We start from the raw sequence: 26,969 nt of genomic DNA on the forward strand, positions 1-26,969 counted from the left end.
GTCCATATAGTTCTCCCATTTCCCCCGGATTGTCTGGTATTTTCCCTGTATCCCTCTGGACCTGTAGGTTAACTATTCCATGCTGCAGCAATGTTCCATCCCCCCTCTCCCATGTTCCAACCGTTGGCATGTCTCCAAAGCCCCATCTAGTTGGCAGGTTCCTCTAATTGCCATAATCGCGATTGCTATCAAACTTGTTTCCCACACTCCTTCATCGCCTGCGTTAATTTGTAGCAGTAACGTTTTAGGATCCTTGGGGATTGTTCTGCCCAGTGCCTTAGCCAGTTTATTAAGGTCTGCATCGCACAATATCGAGACCAGCCTACAACTCCACAGCATATGGTAAAAAGTCCCTTCAGCCTCCCCACATTTAAGGCATGTGGCCGTTTCTGCCCTGCCCATCTTGTATAAACGATCTCTTGAGTAATACACCCTTTGTAGGACTTGTTATAGGATCAGCCGCATTCGAGAGGACACATTGACTTCCCTGGCTGCCACCATTGCCTCCACTCTGTCTTTGCTCTCCAGAACACCTATGTCCCCTTCCCATTTCGCCTTCATGTTTGTTAGTGGGGGTGGAAAAATTGTTGATGGCATAATACAGTACTGTTAGCCCCATCTTCTGCAGCGCCTCTGTGAACAAGTTGACCTCCAGTGAGCTGTGGTCAGGGAGATCCAGATTTCCCCCTCCTCCAACCCACCCAACTGCCGATATTGCATCTTGGAAGCATAGATACCTATAAGCCTCCGCCCAACCCAAGCAATGTTGGATCGGCAGATCAGGTAAGGATAGCATAACATTTTGATTCAGCACGTCCCCTATTCTTGTTATCCCCGCACTAACCCACCGCGGTTGGTCTCCCAGCTGCCCGAATTTCCCTCAATGCTGAGTTGTCCCATAAGGGTTGGAAGCACGTGATTTTTCCATTCCATCTCCCTCGTGGCTTCCTCCCGAATTTACACTAACCTTTGGCCTGCTGGGGGTAGCTGCTGCCCTACCGAGCCCCCATACAACACTTGCAGTGGGTCGGCACCTTTCATTGTGTACAACTCCAGTCTTGTGTGCGGGAGCTGTCTTCCCCCAAACACCCACTCATTCGTTACTACCAGTTGAGCTGCCCAGTAGTATTGTCTAATATCTGGCATACCCACCCCTCCCTCCCAAACCAACCTGGTCAGTGTGCGCAATGCTATATGGGCTCTTTTATTTCCCCACATTGCCACCCGGATCCGGGCATTTATAGTGTCAAATTGTTCATACCAGGGGGGTTCTGCAGTACATACAGTAGTCGGGGGAGCGCCAGCATTTTAACAAGTGCACCTTCCCTAGCAAGGTCACTGGCAAAGTGGCCGAGTTCCCGGCATCGTCCCACAATCTATCTATTATTGTGTTTACGTTTTGCTCCAAAAAGGTTCTCATATCCCGTTGTATTTGTATTCCCAAATAGTTTAAGCCATCCACAGCCACATGCAACGGGTGCCTCGCGGTATGGCCTCCAGCCCTCCTTTGATTGGCATGATCACCGATTTTTCTCAATTAATCTTTAGCCGACCACACCACTGGAACTCTTCCATTATCTCAATAATTCTCGGACATGATTTCACTGGGTCTCCGAGGAACACTAATAGGTCATCCACATACAGGTAGATTCTGCCCTCCCTTTCTGGGCCAGCAAGCACCCTGGATAAGCCAGTCAGTTCGTAAAAGCTGCACCAGTGGCTCTATTGCCATATAGAACATCAGGGTTGACAGTGGGCTTGCATGAGGGGTGCTTCTATGTAGTGGAAATACTTGGGACCTGCTTCCGTTGACTTAGACATCCGGCTGGATGTAAAACAGCTTCACCCATCTCAGTATTGGGGTCCCATCCCCATCTTAGCCAACATGGCCCAGAGGAAGGGCCACCCAACCGAATCAAAGGCCTTCTCCGAGTCCAGTGCCATAACCACGTGGGGCTTATCCAGTAACTCAGAGCGCCAAGGCATTGTGTACCCGCCGGAGGCTCATTAAGTAATGAAATTGGTCAGCATGAGGAGCATGCTGTCGGGGGCTTACCCTTTTTTAATGGATAACAACTATAGTGGTGAGCCTAAGGTCTTCTGGGAGTTGGCTCTTCCTCTGTCTCTCCTGCAGAATCTCTAGCATGTGGTCCCCCACTTTATCACCGACACACTTCCAAAATTCAACTGGAACCCATTGGGGAACTAGTATTTTCCCTCTTGCAACCCCTGGATTGCCTCCAGAAGTTCCTCCTTTGTTATCTCTGCTTCCAGCCTCTGGCATTCCTGATCTTCCAAACACAGCAAATCTATACCTCTTACATTTATATGGTCCGCTAACATAGAAAAGATTGAAAAAGGAGGGTTCAGCATATTATTATATATAAGGAGGAATTTCCAGTCCACCCAGCTCAGCGTGAAAAACGGAAATGGGCCCTTCCTTAGGCAAATTAAGAACTGTGTGTCAGAGGTTACCTTCCAACCCATCCCATGCCATAGGCACACAGTATGATTCTGTTCTATATGTTAAGTAGGGCAGCGCCTTTGCTCTATAAAACCTTAGAAGAGGAAGAATCGAGAACCTTACAAGTTTGATGTCAATTTTCCTCATTTGTGACATTAAAGCCAGGGATTTGTGTAGCAGATCTATTTCCCTGCCAATTCTAGAAGTTTGCCCTTGGATCATGACTCCTAGGTATTTTCAATTATCTACCACGTCCAACCTAGAGTTGTCAAGGTACCAGTTATAATTCGGTTTTTGGAACCAGATCTGTAGAATATTAAAATTCTGGCCTTCAAAGGGTTCATTCCTAGATCCAAACTATTCATAAATTGGAATAGGGTATTCAACGATCTGTAAAACAATGGGGGTTTGGTCAGATGATAAAAATATCATCGGCATATACCAAGTGCCGAATTGCAAGGTGCTCCAATTTAGGAGGAACGGAATTACAAACTTCAAGTAAAGTAACTAAATTAGAATACATTAAATTGTGGGGACCAACACACCTGCCTATCGGGTCAGAGAGTGTTGCACTCAGATTCAGGCAAATCTTAACCACTGTGTCTGAGAGCAAATATCTCAATACATTGATAATGGGAAACAGACATCCCAGCTCAAAATGCTTGGTCCAGAGCTGATCTCTAGAGACACGATCAAACGCTTGCATGAAGTTGACAAAGGCCAAGCAAAGTGGCCGCAGCAGCATGATAAATAGCTTCTGTAAAAATGTTAGGATCAAGTTGTGTCCAGCCCTTTTCTAAAGCCAGATTGGAATGAATCTCTGATCGAATGCTGTACAATCCTGTTATTTAAATTCTTAAGGATTATGACAGAAACAATTTTGCTCGTCGCATCGAGGAGAGCAATCTGCCTGTAATTCAAAGAGCTGTCTCTGTTCACTTTTTTAAATATTGGGACCAAGATAGATGTTTTCCAGCAGCAAGGAGTAATTTTGGCGTGTATAATATACAAAAATAAAACCAAAAGTAATGTAAACCGTAAAGTGGGGTTAGCTATACAGACAATTATTGGGCCCTGGTGCAGGAGAAGATTTAGCTTTAAGCATGGATGCATAAATTAGATCTTCGTCGAAATCTAAAGTCCAATTTATATCCATGCAAGGAAGTAAGAGAGGAGAAACGGAGATTATAGGAGCATGAAGTGCTGAAAATGCATATTCTAGGTTTCCAAAGAGATTCTGTTACTTTGCACCTCAAGCTGGAAGGCATTGGATAGATTAATAAATTCCCAAAAATTTATTTTCGAGAGGGAGCAAGCTCTGTGAGCATCTCTTCAGCATCCCTCTGATAAAGAATGTGTTTGTTAGCCTTTAACCAATTCCTATACATTTGTTTCAGCTTTTTATGAAGGCTCTTCAACTGAATTGGATTGGGTTTGTGGTAAAATCGTAAATTGTAGTGTAACTCTTTCTTTATCTATAGTTTGGTTAACCAAATCCTATGGACAATTTTGTTTTGCTATTCGCAGTTAATATTTATTAAGTAATTCTTAAACTTGTCCAAATTGGATAAATCCTGGTCCAAGAGGGGATTGAATTTAGATATCATAGGTGGCAACCATCTGATTTGGGTCTTTTCATTATTCACCTGAAATTATAGAAGCAGATGATTTGTCCTTCCACTGAAGTAGAGCATGATCACTGGGCACAGAGTGATTCAGGCAAAAGCCTGTCGAACAATTCAGTTGACCCTTAGTAGAAAATATGTTATCAATAGTTGAATGGAAATCACCTCTGCACCAAGTGATGTGATCCCTTGTCTCATTGTGGGAGTGGGCATTGACCACAAATAAGCCATGCAGGCTCATAAAGTTAGAAATATGAAGACCTCTTTTTATTATTTTTTTAAAAATTTGTTTATAAATCAACACACAGGAGCTTATACATACATATTACTGATAGCTTCTCAAAACATATAAAGCACAGAATCCCCACCCCCAATGTTCCACGGTGGGCACCATTCTTGAGTCTCATTCGGCCTGGTCCGGCGGCGGCGGTGGATCATCCATAGAATTAAGGGCTCTGGCGATCAGGCGCGGTTTAAATGTCACGGCCAGGAAGTTCTGATTATAATCTAGCACCGGTGCCCAAATGTCCATACATTGATGAAGCAGTCCTGCTTTAGCTGCCGTGACCTTCTCAGCTATCAGAATATCCCAGAGCTTGACCCAGCAGAGTGTCATCAAGGGTCCTTCCGCAGATTTCCAAGTGCGTGCCACCGTGATTTTGGCTGCCAGCAAAAATTGGGATATTAGGGACGCTCGCGCCCTGATCTCGGGTATATGTCTGGCAGTGGGATCCCCAGGAGAACTTGCTCAGGCGTTAGCGGAATAGTCACCTAAGTGACGTCCTTTATAGTGGCTAGGCAGTGAGACCAGAACTCCTGTACTCTGGGGCAGGTCCACCACATATGGAAGTATGATCCAGGGAGACCGCAGAGACGCCAGCATTGAGGATCCAGGGCCTGTTGGAAGTGATGGAGGCGCAGGGGGGGGGGGTAATACCATCCTAGGAGCAGTTTATGGGCGCACTCCCGGTTGGTGATGCAGCGGGATGCTGTGCGCGTTCTAGACCAGATGTTCACCCACGTGTGATCTTCTATGGCATGCCCAAGGTCCATCTCCCATTGGGACATATAGGCGGGCCTGGAATGGAAAGGATCATCTTGTAGCAGTTTATAAAGGGCTGAGATCTTCCCCCGGGCCGGCAGGTTGTTCACTGTTAGCTCCAGTGGAGTAAGGGGTCTCGTGGCCGCTGCTCGGGTCCGGGGGCGGGAGCACCAGTGCCTGAGTTGGACATAGGAGTGTCAGTCTGTCTCTGCTAGCTGGAATCCCAATTTACATCGTTCAAAGGTTAGGGGGGAGTCCCCATCAAAGAGTTGCCCCAGTCTTTCGAGGCCTCCTGCGACCCAGTTCCTGAAGTTCCTTGGATGGGTTTCGGGGGCGAAAGCTGGGTTGAGGAAGATTGGGGAGAGTGCACTCAGGACTCCTGGAACGCCCCGATGCCTGCGCGCCCACTCCCAAGCCTTTATCGATTGTTTCGTGGCAGTCAGTACTCCCGGCCAGCTCCGGTGTAAGGGAGAAACGGGAGGAAGCGGAGGGGGAGCGGGAGGCAGGATTGCTCAATCTCCACCCATTTCAGCCACCCCGTGGCGAGCCCCCATGCTTGGAGGTGGGATAGCTGTGCTGCCATTTGGTATTTCCGGAGGTCGGGGACCCCCAGTCCACCCAGTCTCGTGTTGGTCATCATCGATCTTCATGCTACGTGCTTTCTTCCCTTTCCAGATGAAGTCAACCATCTTCCTTTGGAGCCGCTGTAGAGGAGAGAGCTGAATTTGTGCTGGGAGGGAGGGGCATGCATAGAGGAAGTGAGGGAGTAGGTTCATTTTACATGTCAATATGCGGCCTAGCAGGGAGATTTCTTGCGATTGCCAGCGGGTCAGGTCCTTCTCCAGTTCCTTGAAGAGCAGGTACGGGATCGAGTGGGTTCTCCAATGGAACGGGCCTTGTTCATCTAAGGCCTCACGTTCGGCTAGGGTCAGGCCCACTCCGAGTGCCGCTGACTTTTGGAAATTGATGGCGAATCCTGATACTCTCCCGAAGTCATGGATTTCATCCAGGGCCGTCCTTATGGACCCTTCGATGTTCGTGATGGTTAGCAGAACATTGTCTGGATAGAGGGCAACTTTATGTTGCTCGGAGCCAATCTTCAGGCCACTGATCCGGGGTTTTTTACAAATTCGCTGCGCCAGCGGCTCCATGGCCAGAGCAAAGAGCAGCAGGGATAATGGGCATCCCTGCCTCGTCCCGCATGTGAGATGGATTGGGTCCGATAGGCGGCCGTTGACTCTTAGCCTGGTCTTAGATCATCTTCCCGAAGGTCGGGCCCAAGCCGAAAGCCTCTTGGGTGAGGCGCAGGTAAGACTAGTCCACCCTATCGAAGTCCTTAGTGGCGTCTAGCGCCAGTAGGGCCAGTTGTTGGGAATCCCGATTGGCGATCTCTATTAGGTCCAATGCCCTGAAGACCTCTTTCTTTTGATGCTCTCATGTAAGGGCCAATCTCCCCTGCCATGGTGTTTAAGCAGTCAGTATTGAAATGCCGGCTTGGAGTATTTGCCCATCCAATGTTTTAGACAGAGGCATACATATTTCAGAAAAGGTGTACAAAAGTAATGAAACATTATATTTCACAAAGTTCCAATATGCTTTCGCTAGTAAAATATCAAGGTGCTTAGAGCCCCCACTGTTTGAAGTGTCAAGTGCAGTGCTAAAAAATCCTTTGAATTGGTTTTATGTTGTATGCATGACATATGGGGTAACAAGCATAAAGCTATCAAAAGGTCTCCAAAATGTCTGCCCTTGGCACCTTTTATAGCCGGCTGCATAAAAACTTTAAACCATCTAGAAGAACATTGATAACTAGCCATGTTTCTTGTAGACATAATATCTCAAATTTCAAGGAAGAAAAAGGGTTAGTGTGAGGGTTGAATAAATTAGTATGGCCTCTGGAATACCATGAATTAACGGTACAAGGAAAAGAGAAATCAACTCATGCCTGACAATTGGAGTTTCCATTAAATCCATGAAAGACAGATTACAAGAGCAATCCAGGTCGATTTAGCTTCCACCACAGTACGATTGAATAGCATGAAGTTGTTATTCAAAAGAAATGTGTAACACATTTCTCTCCTTAGATGCTGAGGGAAGTTTACTACAACTCACCAGAGGAGACTTTTTAGTTTAAAAATCCTGGGGAATAGAGATTGTATCTCCGAGTTAAGAATGAAGCTACTTGTTCAGTAATAAAAAAAAAAGTTGTCATCTGAGAAGCAAGGTGAATAATTACATGGTCTGTTCTATTGTCATATGTAAATTCCACTTGTTTAACGTCAAAGCTATCGATTATCTGAAGTCTAGAAATTACTTTCAGCAGATGTAAAACAGTTTGTCTGTTTAAAAGAAAAGGTCCATCGTAGTGCAAAAGTGCCTTAAGGCATGTAGTTAAAGACATGTCATAGGATGATGTAGGAGACTTAGTTTTAGATAAGGAATTCCATTGACTTGGATGCTGCTGAGAGCGTTGATGCAATATGTTTCTTTTAGCAACAATTTGTTTGTCTCCTCCCACCCCCCTCATCCAGCACTATCTGAAATGTCGTCAGGCTTAGTACAATAGTTGCTTGTTTTGTTCCTCTCCCTCCTTTCTCCTCCCCTCTCCCTCAACTCTTGTAATATTCCGGCTCTACAAGAAATGACATCAGACCAAGTAAAGTTCTTGCCTGTCTGTTTCCCATTTCCTTCCTATCTGTGTCTAACGTCTTGCACTATCTGAAATGTCGCCAGGCCGAGTACGATAGTTAATTTCACATTCTTGTTGTTAATGGCCTGTAAGAATGTCATTGTATTTTCTCTTGTTCCCTTCCTTGCCTTGAAACACATTGTGTAGAGCTGCTATTTAAAAAAAAAAAAGAGATTTTTTATTACTTGTATTTAATCACTTTGATTTTTACAAGGTCCGAAGAAAAAAGATAAGGAGAATTCAGGAAGTGTCAAGTTTAGAAGAAAGAAAAGATTGTTTTTCTGTTTCTTATTTCATGCGGGCTAAGAAGTCTTAGCTGTAGCAATAGTCTTTTCGCCCGACATCAGACGAGCCCACCAAGTCTCTTGTTCGCAGAGCTTTAGGTCCCTGATCAATGGGGTCATGTAAGCTGAACGTGCCGGTCTAGTTTCCGGGCAAGACATAAGCAAGTGTCTTAGTGATTCCGGTTGCTGGTGATCGTTGCACAATCTGCAATTGTTAGTGCTTGACAGTGATCTTATTGCCAGGATTTTGTGTGTGTGGGTATATATGATATGATATGGCATTTATAACGCGCCTATACACAAGTGTTTCAAGGCGCGATGAGGCAAGGAAGGGGGAACAGAGGGAAGACAGACAACAATCCTACTAGGCCATGTGTCATTCAGATCGCGCAAGTACATAGGAGTGGGGAAGGGGAGAGTGCGAGAGGAAGCGGGAGGGGACAGTGCAGTAAAAGGATAATAGAATAAATAACAATAAGTAAAGTACGGCCAGCAGCTGGCAAGTGCAAGGGTAAGTGCAGGCATCAAGTGTCAAGTGCTGGTAAAGGGACTGTAGGGATACAGAAAAAACAGTCACCAAGTGCAGGGTTGCAAGGAAGGCAGTGCAGGTGTGCAACTGGTGGGGGAGGGGACCTGGGCCTGTGATCAGAGGGTGGCCAGGTAGCCCGTGCAAGGTCAGTTTCAGCCAGGAAATCAGCAGGGGAGAGAAGGAGAGAAAGCAGAAGCAAAGAGAAAGGTTTTGAGGTGCTTTCGGAACCGGAGATGGTTCTCCTCAAGTTTCAGGGGGGTAGGAAGGCTGTTCCAGAGGTAGGCCCCAGCTGAAGAAGGAGATCTACCACCAACTCGTTGCTTGGAGAAGCGACTGGTTTAGTTGCGCTCTCATGAACAAGTTTCTTAGTGGTTTATCTGGAAACTTTGTGCAGTAGGATTGAGGTTCCTTCAGTTTTTTCGGTGCCCTGGGGAGATGTTTTAGCAGTTTATTAGCTGCTACTAGTTCGTTGGTCTGTATCCAATCCCATTCTCCTGTTTATTTTTTTTTACTTTCTGGGGATTGGAGATTAAGTCTTCCTCGATGCATGTAATTTGTTCCAGTTGGTCCTTCTTTGCTGACACCCACACGTTTAGCATTTTGCAGCGGCTGCTATCAATTTCTTCTGCGATCCTCTGATAAGAGGAGGGCTGTCATTCATCAAGATTTTCCTGAAGAGCTGCATGCTCCTTATTTCTACTGTCTCTGCCAAGGAAAGTAGGCCAGTTCTTGCCTAATTGCTGCAACAGAAGATAATTTTGGTAACTTGGGGACTGATCTCCAAAAGTGTCCTTCCAGCTTTGACCATGTTGTCACAGGCAAGTTCGGGGTTGCGTCCATCCCATACGTAATGGAGGGAAATGTAGCTGCTATACAAATAAACTATCATATCATATCTGCAAGAGTTTGAAACATGTCTCTAGGTTTACTAGATGTGATAGGAGGAGCTATACTCGCACAGTGAACCTGCCTCAGTTTACTGTCGACTGGCGAGTCTTCCACTGTATCCGCGCTATCAAGATCTTCAGCATTGTTCTTCTCTTTGCCCAATGAATGGGTAGTTAGTATACTGAGATTCAGCAATTCCAAATAGTCTGCACATTCTTTAGGTAACGGTTTTAAGTAATGCATATTTTATTTTTTCAATTTAGTTTTATTACATTTTGACATATAAATATGAACAAGAGCAAAGACCCCATCAAGAGAAGACCAACTATAGTGTGACCCACTATATTAACATCTTGTTGAAATGCTGGCACTCCTCTGGTAGTCCACTTCATTTTAGGGGGGCTTCAGATTGCTCCTCAAAAAACCAACTTCTTTGGGCTCTGTGAGAAACCAAAGGGTGTCTCACTTACTAGTCCCCAGGGATCTCTCTTTCAGGTGGCCAGGGCAAGGCCATCACCCTTGGATCCAGACCCTGGGGGTGGACCAGTGTGGGAGGATCACCTGGGTGAGGGATCTTCAGGGAGTGGGGGTGAGACGACCGATGGTGAGAAGCGGTATCCCCCCTTTCCCGTACCCATACCCCATCCTATTTTATAGGATGCTTTGCCATCCCAACTCCCCAACCCTCCCTTAGTAGACAAACAGTGGGCCGAGGAAGAGGAGGACTGAGAGAAAGAGGCTATCCCTTAAATATCCAATTGGACATGTACCGTTAATAAGGTCAGTCACTTGACCTTAATCACATACATCTGATACCCATTAACTCCCCCCACACGGATAAAAGGCAGAACATGGAGACGCACTCTGAGCAAGGTGGTACACGAGCAGCAGCAGATCTTCTAGGGCCAAGGCGAACCCATTGGAGCAGGACGACCGATCGAGGGACCAGAGTGAGGGGCTGGGAAACCCTGTACATCCCTCCAGGAGGTTGTTGCCTCCGGGAAACCGCGAGAGATGCACAGAGAAAGCCAAAACCCAAACACAAAGAAGCCTGCATTGTGTTTCAAGGATGCCCCTCCCGGGTGAATGGCAGAGTTGGGGAGGCACGGCCAAGCATTTGGTATTAACCTTGACTCGAAAATAAACACAGCAGAGAACCGAAAAGAATGCACACAACCGCTGAGTTATCGAAAGACATGGAAGGCTGGTTTGTGTCAAGGAAAGATTGAAGCTGGCACAGTGTATCTCACAATTGAAGGTTGCGCGCGTGCTGATGAGACACAAAAGAAGGTAAACCTAGAGTGAACTTTAAAGTCAGCGGTAACTGTGAAGCCAGTGATGCAGAGTAGCAGAGTACTCCAGTGAAAGAAAACAGGCCACTCAAAAGTCTGATTTTTGATGTTTGTTACAAAGCAACAAAGGGAATGAACTTTGAAATACGGGCTAGTCAAGAATAACCCTGACGAAAGGGGAAGTTAAAAAGGTGATTGCTTTAAGGGAAAGACTTCTTTGAACTCTACGGATTATGTTGTGGAACTACCCAGACCAAGAGACACTGGGGCAAAAGCATAAGGAAGAGCTGAAGTGGAAGTGGGCTCGCGCAGGTTTGTGGAAAAGCCTTGCACAGTCTAAAGTCTTTGACATCAGTTAGAGTTCTGAGTCCAAACTGAGGGAGACGTACGTGAACTATTGTGAATAAAGCTTGGGGAAGGGAACCCCTACAAGTGCTGTGATTGAGAGATCCGAGACCGACTAAGGGAGACCTACGTGAACTAATGATGCCTTGAGAGGTCTGAGCCTGACAAAGGGAAACCTTCCTGAATGTTGTTGAATCATGAAAGAAAATACATTTTTATGAACTTAAATGACTTTAACGTGGAAGGCCAAGCGGGCCTTGACCTACGTTTTGAACTGCTTTTTTTGATAACCTGAGCCAGAATGCGTCATCATGTCTACAGGAGCCACCTTACTCCGTGCTGTCCAACGTGGGCAGTAGAGCTGACTCAGCCATATTGCTCCTTTATGTTATAACACTTACTTTCCTTTGCATACACATTCCCCTTTATACACTTTTTGTATCAGAGATAGGGCAGGCATTAGGTTTTTTAGTATAGGCCATTTTGATTTGACAGACTGACTAGAACTGTGCTTTCTTTATTAATTGATGGTAGAGACTACTCCCATCATAGCTATAGGGCAAAGTAGGAGCTTTACCAGACCCCAAGAACGGAATAAAGGTTTTGGAACTTGTACCTCCTGTGTCATTGTCATACTTGTGATACCATGCCTCCCTTACAGCTCCAATGATACAAACTCACTGGAAGGCATACATTCACACAGAAAGTCACCTCTCAATAGTCTTCCGTAAGTAAATGTCATTATTTTTTTTTTTTTTAACTAACAACTATGGAAGAAAAAAGTGTAAAGAGTAAAAGACCGGATAACAGCCCAATAAACAAAATTGGTCAAGATCAGAAGTGTGCGAAGGAGTCTCCAACATATTTCAGATTACTGATTGAAAGGATTGAACCAAAAAGGAGCGATTAGTCGCTTAACCGAAACATTGTACTAAATCTTTTCCAATCTATCGTGGTTCTTCGAGCAATCAGAAGTGCAGAACTAAGTCGAGTGGAACTGATAAACGAACATGGCCGATCAAGCGCATTGCTACATATAGAATCGCTAAAGATAACCCAACTGATTATGATGTGCGAAAGACAAATAATGGAAGCGGGTTTCCAGATTTATGAAGTAGACAATCTACTCGCAACAAAGGAGTGTCACCAGAAGAACAGCCCTCATTCCCCCAAATACCTACCCAAAAAAAAACGTGAGTGAGGAAAAATCATTGGTGGTTGGAGAAATTAGGAGAGAATTTCCAACGAAAAGTGATGATCCAAAAGGAGCAAAAATTGAAATCACAGTATCTAACATGCAAGCAAAAGCAGGCCCAAGCAACCAGGCCTCCAATGGAAACAGTGTAGGTAGTGTGGAAGAAGAACATGAATGGGCATGGTTAGCAAAGGTCCTAAACGAATCACATAGAGAAGTTAATGCCAAGAGGAACGAAACAAAGTAACATGGGCAACATGGAATACCAGAGGCTTTGCCCATCTTGCAAACAGTTGAAACGAAATGTTAAGAAAATGCGATATCCTGTGTTTGCAAGAAACTTGGCTGTCGAGTTGCCCGTGTATTGATGGCCATGAACCCTGCGATAGTCAAGAAAAAGGGGCAGACCCATGTCAGGCCAGTTAATTCTGGTGAACCGCAAGAGCGGCTTTGAGATACGAGACACGAGAAACCTGTCAACCACCATACAATACGCAAAAATAGAATCAAAGGCAGCAAATGGAATACAGAAAAAAACAGTACACATATTCAATATCTACTGGAATCACCAAGATCCAAAACAAGGAAATCTAATGGACGATCTAGTGGATGCTGTAGACAATGTGATGTCGTCTGAGTGAGAACTGAACATGGTGTTATGTGGTGATTTCAATCTAAAATAAGACGGAAAAAAAACTGGGAAGACGAAAATGTCAATAAATGATGTAAGAAAAAAAAGAACATGGCTGGAAGAGATGGAGGATCGTGCATTGAATATGATGAATGGGAATATAATGGGTGATACTCCAGCAGTGGAGACATGGGAGAGAGGGCCACAAAAGTCAATCCTCGATTATTTTATTTTTTTTGTAACCGAGGGAATGGCAGAAGAAATAACATCAATGAAGGTGAAAAAAACCACCCAAAGCGATCATCATTTAGTCTCTCTTACCTGGAACCAACCCACTCTCAAGAAAAAAGCACAGCCAAACCAACCATTTGAATTGGAGCCGGGCAGAACAAGGCTGAGAATGATAGCCAAAGACATAAAGATACTGACAGATGTCATAAAACCCCACCCTAGCGCCTTGAATGACGATCTAACAGAATATAGAGAATTTATGGAAATTTACAGACTTAGAGTCAATTGCCAGGGGAAACCGTTCTACAAGAAACACATATATGACACAGAAATAGCTGACAAATTGCAGAAAGATAGGAAATGTAAATGAGGAAGAACAGAAGCGAAAGTTAAGATCACTGAAAAATAACTATAGGAACTGGGTGAAAATCCATAGAGCAGTGCTGGACCAAAAGGATCCTGAAACCATGTTGAAGACCCTAGGGCAGCGAAACACCAGAGGTTTTTGGTCATTGATAGATGAAGTGGACAATCCGCAAAAGGAAATGACCAAAAACATGGTAACAGAAAGCCAATGGGAAACACATTACAGCTCCTTATTTGAGAAGAAAATGGCATCCAAACCACCAGAGCTTCCCAAAATCCAAACTTGGGATTTAAGCTTTGAGCATAAGGAGATACACAACTGTATAAAGAAATGCAGTGAGTCAAGGGCAGCAGGGCCGGACGGACTATCAAATCAGATGTTGAAAGAAAACGTAGAGGAATGCTCCATATTCTGTGACCGGTTATTTCGAAACATTACGCAAGAAGCGAAAATACCACTGACATGGAAAGAAGGTATAATTGTACCGATCTTTAAGAAAGGATGTCGGTTAACACCAACGAATTACCGGTCAATCGCCCTATTGGACGTAGTGGGGAAGATCTTCGCTACCATGTTACTACAAAAGTTGAATGCCTGGCTAAAGGAAAGCAACTCAATCGACATCAGACAAACAGGCTTTGTTAAGGGCGTAGGGTGCAGCCTAAATCTGTTAATACTAAACTTGCTAAAAATGGAAGCGATCAGATCGGGACAGAAGGTATACTTAGCCTTAATAGACCTGGCCCACGCGTTTGACGGAGTAGATCGCAAAATTCTCTGGCAGAACCTGAAAGATCGAGGATGCCCCATGAGCCTCATTTTGGCAATAAGAGAACTGTACTCGCAAACGACAGTTAAAATCCGGCTAGACACACAAGGCAACTATTCAAACCATACCAACTGCCCGGGGAATAAAGCAAGGCTGCCCCCTAGGCGCAACATTGTTTAATTTCTACATATCCGAAGTGGGAAAAGCGTTTGATGAAGTGAGAAGTACCCCCCCCTACACTGAATGGAACCAAAGTCAGCTGGCTCCTATACGCAGACGATATTGTGATATTAGACCTAACTCCAATAGGCCTGCAACGCAAACTATCGGCCCTGAAAGAATACACAGCGAAGATGGGCCTAGAAGTCAATATGGCAAAATCAGAGATCCTGACCTTTGAAAATCTAAAAGGGGCAGCCTCAAGAAAACATCAATTCCAGTGGTCACTCGGGAAAGAAAAAATCCAAAACATGGATTTTTTGTAAAGAGCAGTAGATACCTGGGAGTACATATTAATTCCAGCCTACGTGACGAACCAATGGTATCTCAAACGCTAAGCAAATGTAAGCAATTAACGGCACAAGCGTGGGCAGTCCACAACAAGTATGGGAAATTCTCTTACAGACCTGTGATAAATTTCTATAAAAGCAAGGTAATTCCAGCCCTTACATTTGGAGCGGAATGCATGTTTGGATGCTCAAGCGAAATCTGGTCAAGATGCGAGGGGTCGTTTTGGAAAAAGATTTTGCAAATTACAACAAGTTACCCAACGGCATGTGTACTTTATGAAGTAGGAGTACCAACTCTGGATGCAAAAATCACTTGGAACATGCTGACCCTATACAGCAAGACGATCGATGTTGCAGCTCCACAATTCGAAATACTGGCAGAGCATGAAAAAGAGCGGCCAAAGCCGATACACAATGGAGACTGAATTGCAAAAAGATATTGCAAGAGCTAGGAGCAGAGGAGAACCAGTTGACCACCAATCCAAACGCTGTGAAAAAGAAAGTAATGGAACACGATTGGATTAAAACAATTGAGAAAAGAAACTCCCATAAATGTATGACGAATCATCCTGGGGAAGCTAAGGGAAGAGCGCAGACATTACAATATTTGGAAATGTTTCCATGCAAAGTTCTAAGAAGATCCTACCTAAGATTTAGGTTGAACTTGTACGAAACAAGAGAAGTGGAAATGCACAGAAAGAAACTGCTGAACAATGACCTAAAATGCCATTTCTGCCAAATAGAGAATGAATCATTGAAACATTTGGTTCTGTATTGCAGCGAACTCAAAGTTTTGAGAACGAATTATTTGGCCACCGAAAGAAATATAGTCGCAACATACAGCGAGGAAGAGTGGTGGTGCCACTTGCATTGTGGTGCCCATAAAAAACTGTCGCTGGCGCTCACACTGTTCCTACAACAGATGGAAATTAAGATGCGGGAAACAGAGTAAGAAATGCAGGAAACTGCCTGCTTCCAAAAGAAATATGTTGAAGCCGGCGAGATCCCTAGAAGGGCCAAGTGGCTCTAGACATACCATGATGGAGTAGAGTGAAAGGGAGCATTTTCCCATGAAATTGTAAAAAGTTTTAGAAGAAATACATATTTAAGATTCCGCAAGCTATGTTTGTTAGGGATGAGAATGATAATGATAATGTAAGAATTTTTTCAAAAGTTTGTATAAACTAAATGAAAATAAAAATAAAAATAAAAAATAAAAATAGAAAAAATGTCATTATTGCAACCCCTCATGTTCTTAGGTGCCCCCTGTTAACCATATCAAGGCAGACCGCAATTCTCTTATTCAACCCTCCCAAACCCCCCCATTGTCTCTTCGCATATCTCTTCCTGCATATCTCTTCTGTGAACCACCCCCGGGCTAATGGAATATCCTGTTGTCAAGCCCCTTAACTAGCTACCATTAAGCATAGCTCTATGTCTTACTTTAAGATATTTCCTGGGAGTACTCCCCATACAGTCAAACCTTTCCCCTATCTGCTTCAACCACTGCAGTGATTGATTTCAATCATTCCTCAGTACGTTCCAGATCCCAAAAAATGATTCCTTTCCCTTCCAAGTAACTCGAAGCTTTGCAGGCCGCAATAACCCTGCCTTGACCACACGCGCAATGAAGGATTTCTTAAGCAAGTTCAGTTCCCTCCTCCTTTTTCAGTGTGGGTGCTAGGTCAGGGAAAATCGGGATCTTATGATGTTGGTATTCAAGGGTTCCCTTCGCATTTGCAGCCCTTAGGATTCTTTCTTTATCCCGGGCATCCACAACTTTAATAATATGAGTTGGACCCACCTAAAAATATTGTTGCTTATTGCCGGATCCTGTAGCACTTTTCTATGTATATCGGGTCTTCTTCTGTCTCCAGGGCCAACATTTCTTGGAACCATTCTGTGGCAAAAGAGATTGCATCGTCACCTTTTGTACCAACTGGGATACCTATAACTCAGATCTATTTTGCATGTGTCACATTCTCCAGATATTCAAGCCTGCGTTCCATAAGCCTTTGGCCCTTGACCACTGCTTCCATTTCTTTTGCCAGACGGTCCACTTTCGGCATAGTTTGGGCACATTGCTGGTCCAACTCTGTGGTTCTTTGTTCGTGCGTGGAAGTCCTGGATTCCAATTGTGCCACTTTCTCGTTCAAATTATCGAATTTGCCCTGCGTGCGAGACATTGTTTTTTCAATATATATGACCCAGAGCAGCCATCACTGGATCCCCTGAAGATGAAGAGAGTCCAGACATTTCCTGGGTGAATGAACCTTGTCTACCTGGAGCCACACCTGGAGCCACACAAGGTTAAAAAAAGCCAGAGTCCACAACTTTGTCTTTCTTCTTTATCTTCCCAATAGCTATGCTTGCACAGTACGGGACATATATTATGTGGTGTGTTGATTGCACTCACTGCACTCACCCACTCTGTAATGCCAAGGGAATTACCCTGGAATTCTCTGAGGTGTTGGCCTATGGGCAGTTTTGAAGATAGAACAATTGCCAACCCAACCAATCTGCTTCAACAGCCCGTGTCAGCAAGCTGAAATCCCATAGAGCTGGAATTGAGTAATATTTTGCACCCCAATCACCACCTTGGATATTCTATCCTGTGTGACCCACAGGTTTACAGGCAACCAGCTCTGACATGTGGAAGGTTACTCAAGCATTGTTGGTCTCAGTGAACTGAATAACGTCAGCCCTTTAAGATGAGTAGCAATTACCCTGGAGATGGATGGGGATGCAGATTTTATTCATACGTCAATAAAAAGGATAACTGTTATAGTATCAATTTTCTAAAACGGGGAGTACAACGAACATCAACGAATTCGCTCGATCCTCTTACTCAACTAGTTTCATAAAAAACTGAGCTTATATATCAAAAACTCATCATTGACGTTGACCTACGTTAACACCAATGTCATCCAACGTGGCAAAAACCTACAAGTAACTGTGTTAGCCTCTTAGTTAACATCTAAGTATACGATCTATACCACCCTGAAAAGTATGAATATGTGATTGGTTACTTATCAAGTGAGGCAACTAAGCCCTCCCTCTAAAATGACCACTATGAACGTCACTAAATACACAAGATCCCATTGGCTATGCCAACTATAGGACCCTTAATTACGCGGTCCCCTACAATTGGTTGGTACCAATTTGTCAGTACTTTTCCACCTATGTCAAGCAGCACGCAGGCTGGCCTTTCAGGTGCTGGTGAGCTAGTCTTAACCATAGCTTGCCACTAATTAGCATATCAATCCATCATCACCTCAGTGGTCTGCTGACAATCAGGCTTTGGACTCAGCCTTGAGTTTGTTCTGTACTGTGGAGAATTCAGGGGAGTGAAGGCAAGTTCTGCCCTCATGCGTAGGTGTGAGCATCTTGCTCATCCAACTTCATCCTTCCACGAGACTGAAGACCATGATTTCGATGTTTCACTGTCTTTAAAATACTATTTTTTTAATAGACCTCTGACGTATTCCTCATTTGTTCATGTCTTTTGAACAGGAGTTTTGTTCTTTCCCACGATTTGTATCCAATGTTAATGTCAGTTAACTCCAGCCTGATAAGACCTTGGCTACTTGACTTGGCTTCATGGCTCATCCAACCTCACCTTTTCGGATTCACTTTATTTCAATTTTTGTTAGCTGTGACACACTAGAAATGAGGCGTTCTTTCTAGAGTCCAGCACTGCTACAATACGTAGTGGAAACATCCAATCTTTACTCACTTATGCATATATGTATAAATTGGCGCATGCTGCAATTTATTCACCTCAAAGCTAGCCTCAGGATTACTTTGTCTGCTTGCGTTTCTCTGCATTTGTACACGTGTAAACTGACTTGATATCTTCATCCATTTTGTAGTATAAGCTTCTTCACCTTGATCCCAACATGCCACTTATCTTTGATACTTTCTTGATGCCTAATAGAATATCTGCATTCTCTAGTCTCTGCATCTTTTCCATGCATGTCTGCTCAGCTCTGTGTGACGTCACCATTCGTCTTGGCCATTCATTTGCTCCGCTTCTTCCGGGATTTCATTCAAATGGCCATCATATTTTCTTGTATGCAGGTACGGTTTTCTCAATGAGAACCTTGCCTCCAGGATTTTCCTACGTACCGGTATTCCCACTGGTACTGCACGGTTTTCGCATTCTGACTCCCAACATATAGGCAATATAGGTGAGGTGGTTGAGGTGGGGGTACATGGCTCCTCCTCTACACTCCCCCCCCCCCCCACAGGCAATTTATCGACCACTCTCTCATCATCCTTCACATTCAGACATCTTGGTCTGAAGAAGAGCTTCCTTGGGACCCATATCTTTATGACTCCCTTCAGGCATCCTGCTGATTTCACATGTTCATCTTTGCTCCATGTCATGAGCCTACGCTGTCCATTTGGACTGCAATAGATCCATCTTCCCACATACTTCTTATGATTCTTTGGATACAGGAACTTCGTCCCCTCAGGTGCATGGATACTGGCTAAGTAAGTCTCTAATTTCTTCATCTGTCAAGTCTTTGGCCTTCCATCCTGGTTCAACAGTGATCATAATCTTCATCCCTATGGCTTCTTTGGCTGTTTTCTTGCATTGCGAGATTATTATCTTGATCACACAGAATCCAAGTAATATCATTAGCATCAGAGCTTCAAGGAACTTAAAAATGTCTGCCATCCATTGTGGAACCCAAGAGAAGAGTGATCCAAACCAGCTGTTATCAGTAATATTTTCTACTTTGTTGATCATCTGGACGTGGAGCTTTGCCAGCATACCTATGGCCTCTGTCAAGGTTCCATTCTCGTCATCATGAGAAGGTATAAATGTGCAACATGTTTCTCCGATTTTTGCACAAACACCTCCATACATTGCTGTGATCATGTCCAAGACATATCTGTTCTGGAGAGTCATCAGTCGTATGGCTCTCATCTCTTCTCTAATTGCATTGAAATCCTTTATGGTCGTGTTGATTGTCTGTAGCAATTCCCATCTTGTGATCTGCAGCCCTTTGGTATTTGCTCCAACCTGGACACTAGGCATGAAGATCAACGAAAACACTGGCTAAATAGTCTGTACTCATAGGGAATAGCATCAAAAGCTTTTATAGATTTTGCTGAGAAATAGTTCTCTCTCTTCATTCTTCTTATCAGCTCCACAGATCTTTTCTTTCTCATGTGAGCATCTGCCTTCGGAAAACTGTCAAGGTTTAAGTCACTTTTCGGAATCCCTAATGCTGGAACATGAACATTCCTAATGAGCATCAACCTCCCCAATCCTTGGGTAGCCTCATATATGCTCTGGATCTACAAGCCCAATAGTGATCCATGGTTACTGCTGTTCCAAGTATCATTCCTGGTACATCAAAGATTCGACCACAGTTCTGATTCTCTCCAACTTTTCTTGTGCCATTATTTCTGAAGCACAGCTTTGCATTTTCCAAAGGCACTATTTGCAAGGGTCCTCTTCTGTCTTCGACCCAGGTCAGTAGAGTTTAGCAAGTCTTGGCCATAGGGGTATGCAGCCATTCTGTACTATATCAAAGACTGGTTTATAACAACCAATGACCACCGAGGCTCTGGAGATCACCACTCCTTCTTCCCATCCATCTGACGATAGTACTGATCCCCAGATCTGCATTTGGCCTCTGTTCTTCCATCTATGAATTTCTTCTGCAGATTTTCCTGGACTCTCCAGTCTTTTGTTTACTTCCCATCTGATTCCAACTCCTTTTACTCCAGGCTTCTCGTACCTAATCACAAGATTTTTAGTGTGCTCTCTGTTTCTTGTCTTAGAGTCTTGCACGTAATTATCTTCATCTGGATCTGTCCATTCAGTTGCCCATTTGAGATAGGCATCTCGGCCCATAAACTGGCTTCTTGTTCGGCCAAGTGCTGTGTGGGAAAGACAATGTGCTGCCTGGATGTCTATTTCTATAGCTATGAAGATCTCAGACTTCCCCATACTATAAGGCAGGAGTGCACACACAAAGCATTCCTCCTTTTGAGGTTCTTCTTCCTACTCCCCTAATATGTTGATACCATATGTTGTTTCCCAAATGTGCTGTACTATCCAAGTAATCCTTTAGCTCAAAGTCACTGATAACAAAAGTATCTCCCAAATCATCATCTTAGGAGACTTCAATGTAGGCCTTCATGACCCAAAAGATACTAAAGCTACCGTCCTTAAGGATACCAAATCCGAGTTAGGATTTTCATATTGTATAAACAACCCTACTCATAACAAAGGAAGAATAATAGACTGATTAGCAGTCCATAACTACAACATTAACATACTCTCTAACTCACCTTGTGCATGGACTGATCATCACTAAATTACCTTTACCATCAATAAGGCACCACATACCACCCCTCAAATACAGGCGCACGGTACGATGGCAAGAATTAAATGAACCTCACACTAGAGAACTTACTGCCTTCACTTAAACCTATTACCTATCCAGACACCTTGTATTCAGACCCTTCCATCCTAGTGAACATTTATGATGACACTATTCTTAAGGCCATCAATGCCATAGCTCCACTTAAACTGCAAAAATCCAAACCTTGTGCACACACAACAAATGTTATACCCCCCAACTGAAGACCTTAAGGAAAGTAAAAAGAACGGCAGAATCCACCTGGAGAAATTCCCCATCAGAATCTAATAGAGACAACTTTACAGCTGCCTCAACTATCTACAAGGCTGCAATTGTCAAGGCTAAAAAAGACAGTTTCAATGATCGCATAGCTAAAGCTCGTCTAGTACTAAGGAATTATTTTATATACTGCAAGAAATAGAAACTCCTGCCCCTGAACCTGATACCTGCACTAAAGATACCTCTTGGTGCACAAACATCCAGAAGGCGCTCCAAGACAAAATGAGTCTACTCTTAGACAAAATCCAAACAAAAAAAAGCCTAATAGATACAGCCACCTATGAAGACATACCGCTTGGCCTGGTTATGAATATACCGCAATTTGCCTTCAAACCTCTCTCTATCAAAGAAGTAGAATCAATTATACTTGCACGTAAACGTTTGAATTGCAAGGGTGACACCTGTCCCACCATGCTTATCAAAGAGGCAGCCGTGGAACTTGCCCCGTTCAGCACTTCATTAATTAATGCCTCATTTAAATCAAACACTGTACCTAACAATCTGAAAGAAACCTGGGTACTCCCCCCACCCCCTACTAAAAAAAAAAAACCTCACTGGACCCTAATCACCCCTCGAACTATAGACCCATCACCACAGTCCCTTTCCTGTTGAAAATCCTGGACCGAGCAGCATATCTCCAGATACAACAACACCTGGAATCCAACAACTTTATAGGACTAAGACAGTCTGATTTCAGACCTAGACACGGGACAGAGACAGCACTTATAGACCTGAAATCCCAAATTCAGATCCTAAAAGACAAGGGCAAACCTGCATTACTTCTACTACTTCACCTCGCTGCCGCCTTTGACCTGGTGAACCATAAAACTCTATGTAAACGCCGGTCCTCGGCCACATACTTCTCAGACCAAGCTAACACATGGATTGAATCCTTCCTTTGCAATAGGTCCATGAAAGTCTTTCTCCTTCCACCTCCTCACCAGCTTCCCCTGTGACCTGTGGGGTACCACAAGGATCGTGCGTCTCCCCAACTCTCTACATTGTGTTTACCAAACCTCTTTTCGATATACTTGATCATCTGGGTGTCATCTACACTAATTATGCAGACGATACCCAGATACTCATACCTATCACTGGTGATCACATCGTAGACAGCAAGACACTCAACGACATATAAAGTACTATACATATCTGGATTGCAAAGCATGGTCTTTGTCTAAATGACGAAAAGACTGAGTTACTTCTTCTTGGCTCTCCTACTAAACTGAATAAGTTAGGGCCCTTGTTTTAATCTTTTAACATTGACGGTAACATCATAAAAGTAGCAAAAGATGTGAAAACGCTAGGAAAAAAATGTACAATGCCTTCGCCTCCTCCACAGCAGTGATCTGCAAGATCATCACAGCCTGCCGACCTTACCTGACACTGACAAACTGCACCTCAGTAGCAAGAGCTCTAGTCTTATCCAAACTTGACTACTGTAACTCTTTATACTTGGGCGCATCTCAGCAGAACATTAACAAAATTCAAGTCATGCAAAATAATGCTGTCAAAGCAGCCTGTAACATTCCCAGAAAACATCATATCATATCTACCAGACAAGATATAAAGTGGCTCAATATCAAGCAAAGGATAGACTTGAAGTCACTCTCACTCACTCACAAGTGTGTCTACAACCAGGCACCAACCTACCTGGACTACGCGACCTACCAGAACTGCACAAGCAGGTAGCATCGTAATCCCTGTTTTAACCAACAACGAGCAGGGGGAGTCAGCTCCCCAGTCTGCGCAGCTAAGAAATGGAATAATCTCCCCATCCACATCAGAGAATAAACCTCATTCTCACAATTTCATTTAAAGGTAAAAAGTTGGTTCCATGAACAAGACATTAACCAGTCTGCTCTGCCAAATTAACTGTCAAAACTACCCTGTCATAGGTAATGATTGCCTCACTGCACTGACTGCCTAATCATGTACACCTATCTATATTTTGGACTTAAAAATGTAATACTCTGACTGGAATTAATATCAACAATGTACCTGTATCCTGACCTCCGGGTCCTCCATGCCTATGTAGTATGATCTGATGTATATTTTGCATAGCCTGAGTCCATGAAACCTCTTATGCTTTAATGTCTCTGTATATCCTTTCCTGTGTAACCTGTAACTGTGTAACATACAAGACTTAGCGCCCATGTTATGCTTTAATGTCCTTGTATATCCTTTCCTGTGTAACATGCAAGATTTAGCGCCCAGTTGCCCCAAGGCTTGGCTGCGCTTTTCGAATAAATAAATACAAATACAAATCCTCCCTGGTATCTCTCTTAGGGTTTCATTTTTCTCTTGTAACCATCTACCATCATTTAATGAAGTATATCAACATAGTTTCTTCTAACTGGACCAATCACAGGAACGCTAGTCAGTGGACTAGGTGTATTTGCATGCATTAACTGAGTAGGTTCACTTTTTTTCAACACCCATTTCTTTCGTCTCCCTTGTAAAGCCGGTCTTTGGTGTCCAAAAATAATCTCTAAGACACTTTTCGCATGTGACTGACTGTCAGTAACATTTACCCCAGACCTAGTTGATTCTTTATCATTCTTTGGAACAGGGATGCTTGCTTCTGAAGGGTGCAGGGTTAAAGGGGTCTCTCCAACATAGATCTTTACATCTCCCAGAAAAGTCCAAGCACGTCTGCCCTGCACTTTGACTGCAGAAGGCGTGCCCTCCTCTACGATAAAAGGACAGTTGAAGCGGGGCTCGTCCAACTTCTTCCTCGTAAAGTTGGGGATTAGGACCGCATCTCGGGTGAACACTTTAGGAATACATAGTTCTTGAAATCCACTTGTTGAAGCATATGCTTCTGTGTTCTGTACTGCCCCACACCCTTTTCGCCGTAGCTGATCTGAAATGACAGAGATACTTGAAGTCATACAAGTAATGTAGTCACGTAACTCCATTCCTAACAGTTCTGACGTCGGCTGGGTATCGCTTCTAACTCTGGATGGAGGTGTGAGGGGTGTCCTCATTGGCCTCCCTGTCACTATTTCATGGGGGCTGGGGTAAGATGGTGGTCCGAACCTGGTGTTACGCTCACCTGACTCCCACGGAGGCGCTGGCCTGGTTCGCGCTGCTGTGACTTCTTCTAAGGTGATGCGCAGGGTTCGGAAGACGGACTGGACCGGGCCCCCAAATCTGGCTTGTCTGGCTCGCAGAAGTATCCTTCTGTAGGCGAAAATAGGGAATTAACTGTCTGCAGGGTAATGCAATCGGCCTCCCACTTTCCCCTCTCACCCTCCTTGAAACCCTTCTGTGATTTCTCGTAGCGTCTCACCTTAGGGTCTGGAAGGACGAGCTCTCCATCCTGCTTCTGATGCAGGGGCGCGTTGGTATCCAGTTACTTCACTGGATTTTCGGATTGGTGAGAACCAAACCTGCTTGGCTTCCAGGTAAGTTTTTTGATAAGAGGTTCCCCTTGTGTCCATGCATTAATGTACTAATGCTAGTTTTCCCCATAGGGGCCAGGGTACGGAATGCCGGGGAACAGGCACCGACCCGAGATGAGAGATGAAATCCTTGTAGAAATCAGGTAAGTCTTTAATGAGCATTTTTTGGTAATGTCTTTTCATTCGCTCATTAACGCTGATGTCTCTTTTTCCCCTTAGGGGCCGGGGTCCGGAAATGCCAGGATGCAGCGCGGACCCAAATTGAAGAGGGAATGAATCAACAGGTAAGTCTTAACATGGAGATTTAGCTTTCCTTATTCCCTTCTCTCTCTCACCTTTTGTTCTGGTGTTTTTCTCCCTAGGCGCTGGGGTGTGACTGCGAATCCGGATGATCGCTGCTGAACATGGAGGCGCCCTGTGAAGGTGAGTGGAATGCGGCGCTGCAGCGATCGACGCAATGAGCTTTTAAATTAAAGTCTTCCTTTTCAGGATTGTCGGCGAGATGTCTCCGGGATGCGGATTTAGCAGGTAAGGACTTTTCCTTCTTCTGTTCTCTTCTTCTCTTCCTTTGCAGGTGATCCAGGATGCAGGCAGGCGTGGCAGAAGTCAGGATGCAGGTGCAGACACGGTGAGCGTCCAGCTGCTAGCTGCAGAACAACGCGAAGCACGTGTGGCTGTTCGGGTGGAGTTTAAATAGCCTTGGAAGAAGTTCCAGGTATGTATCCTTCCCCGACCACGCCCGGATGGTAAATTAGTCCCACAGGTAAAGTAGTTCCTTTCAGGCCTCAAGGAGGCCGGGATCCTGCAGCATGGTCTGCATCAGGTAAGTGCACCCAAGCATTCCCATAATGAGCCTGGCTCCTATGGCGCCAGGACTGTTGTCTTTTATGAGCCTGGCGCCGTAGGCGCCAGGACACTGTCCAAAGGGCCCCTATATGGGGTTGCTGGGTCCTTCCTTGGGGACTGGATGTCCGCTTTCGGGGACGCCGGGCTTGAACCGGCTACCCAGGAGCGGGCATCATGACAGCACTCCCCCCCAAGGCCCCTCCCAAGGTTGTTCCCTCTGGGGGTTTTGGTTTGTCTAGGAAGAGTCGGTGGAATTTCCTGACTAATCGAGGTGCATGCACATGGTCGCTGGGTTCCCACGACCTCTCCTGAGGTCCGTACCCCTTCCAATCAATTAGGTAGAACAGTTTTGACCTAAACATTTTTGAGTCTAAAATGTTCTTCACTTCGAATTCGGGCTCCCCATCTATTAGAATAGGTTCTGGAGGTTTGAGTAGTCGGGTTCCGGGTACCACTGGTTTCAGAAGTGACACATGAAAAACAGGGTGAATTCGCATACTAGCTGGTAAATCAAGTTTAACAGCCACTGGGTTAATTATTGCCGTAATAGAATAAGGTCCCAGATATTTTGGGTTAAAAGTTTGAGGCCCTTTGAGTGGTAAATGTCTGGTAGCTAACCACACTTGATCCCCAATCTGATACGGAGGTGCTTCACTCCGATGTAGATCAGCATTCTCTTTGTATTTTCTCTTGGCTTGTTGTAAATGCATAGTTGCCTCTTTGAAGGCTTGGGTAATTGTAGAATGCAGATGTTCTACTGCAGGCATTCCGAGGTTCTGAGGTGAGTCAAGGTTTGAGGTTCGAGGGTGATGCCCAAACAAAGTATAAAAAGGACTGTGGCCAGTTCCAGAGTGTACCGAATTATTATATGCGTATTCGGCTATCCAAAGAATGTCTTTCCAGTTGCTTTCAGATTGCTGTAACATACACCGTAAGTACTGTTCCAGGGTCTGATTTGTCCTATCGGTCTGACCATCGGTCTGAGGGTGGTGACTGGTCGATAATCTCACGTCGATCTGCGCCATTTGACAACATTTGCGCCAGAAGTAGGAAATTAATTGGCTTCCCCGGTCAGAGATTAGTATAGATGGGAATCCATGTAGCCGAACAATATTTTCGAGGAATTCTTTGGCTAGGACAGAAGCTGAAGGTACACCTTTCAAAGGAATAAAGTGGGCCATTTTGGAAAACAAA

Source organism: Ambystoma mexicanum, chromosome 6p (assembly GCF_040938575.1).
Source record: "Ambystoma mexicanum isolate Mex_15411 chromosome 6p, UKY_AmexF1_1, whole genome shotgun sequence".
NCBI lineage: Eukaryota > Metazoa > Chordata > Amphibia > Caudata > Ambystomatidae > Ambystoma > Ambystoma mexicanum.